Raw genomic sequence first — 2,723 nt, 5'->3', positions numbered from 1 at the left:
GAGGTAAGACTAACTGGCCTATAGTTTCCCGGGTCCTCCTTCCTCACTTTTTTGAAGATGGGAACCATGTTGGCCCTCTTCCAGTCCTCTGGCACCACTCCAGAGCACCACAAGTGCTTGTAAAGCCATGCCAGGGGTCCTGCAATGACCTTGGCCAATTCCTAGTTGGTGTCACCACGCTCTCCGGGACAGTATGTAAAGTTAACATGCATATACTTTTGATAGTGATAGTTCAAGCTAGAAATATGTCAAAGGAAATGGTCTTATGCACCAATAATGAAACAGATTTGGCACAGCTAGTATAACTCCAGGCTGAATTGACTTCAAAATAATAAAAGTGTATTTTATAACCACGTAAGGAGAATATTTTACATTTTGAAATAGGCAGCATGGTGGAAAGTGCTATTCTAAATGAGTCCCTATAGGGCAGGATAATATATTACCTAAAATGCAAGATACAATATAGTCTTCTGATACTTACGTATTTCCATACCAAGGAAGAAACAGATTGATTAAATCATTAAACAGTTTCAGTAATGATTGCTTACCATATCTTATTCAAATAAGGAACTACTAGACCAAATACGAGTTCAGAATTCTATTATAGCTACTTAAGTGATGAGTAATGGCACTGACAAAATAATTAGGATGATTCCCTTCCACCCAAATTAATAGCACTGCCAATATTTAAAAAACAAACTACAATGTGGCTTTAATTTAATGAATACTGTGCTGAATTGAATATTCTAAATGATAATAAAATAGGTTCTAGTTCATAAACATGGTAAGAGGCAAAGATCACACTAGTGCATGGGACTGAAAAATAAATATCATTTTACACTTCATCTAAGGATTTCAAAGCTCTACATACACGTTAATTTATCCATAACATTCCTGTGAAAGTGGTAACTCTTCCATCAAGTGATTAAAACAGTGATAAGTGCTGGAATTAAGATAACACAATGTTTAGAGCAGGGATGCTCAACCTCCAGCCCATGAACTTAAGCCATGGTGTCCAGCCCATGAGACTCCCCATGGGTCAAGAAATTTGGTGGCAGAGGAGCAACGGTAATTAACAATACTACCTTCCCCTGCTGCCAAATTCCCAAGCCTCATTCAGTGAGTCAGAGCCAGGCCATGCCCCCTTTCCCCAAACAGCCAGATCAAGACCTGGCCACACCCCCTCCCTCTATACCACCAAGTTGGGGCCAGGCTATAGCCCCTTCTCTTTGTGGGGTTGGGCCATGCCCACTCCCAGCACAGCTGTATTGTGGCCAGGCCACACCCCCTTCACCTGCATAGCTGGTTTAGGGCTGTGCCAGACCCCCTTCTCTCTACACAGCAAGGTTGAGGCCAGGCCACACCCCTTCCTCTTGCAGGGCTAAGCTATGCCCCTCCCCACCCCCGAACAGCTGGACTGGGGCCAGGTTGTGTTCCCCTGTCCTCCCCTCACAAGGCTGGAATAAGCCCCTTTCCCCATGCAGCTGGATCAGGGCCAGACTGCCCCACCCTGGCCCCTCTGAAAGGCCAGCTGGGGCCTCACTATGGCCACCCAGGGTGCTGGATTGGGTCCACTGGCCAGATCCGGCACATGGATGGAGCAGATACTGCCCACCCAGCCTGCTGGGCCCAAAGTTTGAGTAGCGTGGATTTAGAGGAATGACTAGACTCATATAAATTAAGTTTTTTAAAAAAATATTACTTAATGCATTTTAACTAAACACAAAGAAAACTTTGCATCTACTGAAGACAAAGCAAGTTATGTTAAGAAAAAATATTGTCGTCTGTCCCGGGACGCGCTGTAAGAACGAATACTCACCAGCAGCTTGAAACGCAGCATGCAAGGGGCGGAAGGAAGAGCCTGCGCGGCTCGTCAGCCGCCTGTTTATCCAGCTGCGGCTGGCGGCTGATGTCAATGCTGAACGCCGGCTGGCAAAGTTAAAAATGGCGGTGCATGCTGTGGAGGCAGCGGGGAGTCAGGGAACAGAACCGCATGTAACCCCCACAGCCGAGGTAATCCAGTCCACGGGACCAGGGGAGCAGGAGCAGCTGGGACAAAGGCAAGGAAGAGGAGGATCATTTTGACGGTGCTGCAGACAGATCAACGGAGGGATGCCAGGAACACTTTTTGATGGTGGCAGTGGGACGTTCCAGGAAAATGGAGCAAGACTGCAGGTGGGAGTGCGGAGACAGTGGGATCCTGGAAAAAGTCCGGCCCGGGAGAAGAGGACCATGGGGAAGCCCCAGAAGGGTTGCTGTTGAGGCGAATATCGCCGCTGGACCCGGAGGTACCCTGGAGTAGGCAGGGAACCTGTCTGCCTAAGGGATAAGGCAGGCAGTGTCCTCTTTGAGCCCCGGGAGGGGTAAAAGGGAAGCTAAGGGGGAAGGGAGCCCAGATGTTGTGCCAGAGCATGTTTCTTTAGTTTCTTCTTTGATTTGTTCCCCGGGCTCCAGGGGATTTTGAAGGAAGTGGGCCTGTGGGGAAGGTAGATAGTGCTGGAGCCCTGCGGTAGCCCTGTCTTAAGGTCCCCAAGGAGTAAGGCGTCGGCCATTTTTGACACCGCTCTGCAGGAGGCGTGAGGCTGGGGTGTAGGTGTGGTGGAGCCCAGTAAGTAGCCGCTGGGATGAACCATGGGTCTACAAGCATGCCCAATGAACGGCCCAGGACACTGAGGTCCAACAAGTCATGGCAGGTGAGCATGGGGTTGAAGACTCAGGTGGAA

Source organism: Gavialis gangeticus, unplaced genomic scaffold (assembly GCF_001723915.1).
Source record: "Gavialis gangeticus isolate Ggan-Ray unplaced genomic scaffold, GavGan_comp1, whole genome shotgun sequence".
In the NCBI taxonomy this organism is placed as follows: domain Eukaryota; kingdom Metazoa; phylum Chordata; order Crocodylia; family Gavialidae; genus Gavialis; species Gavialis gangeticus.
This window is presented reverse-complemented; position numbering follows the sequence as displayed.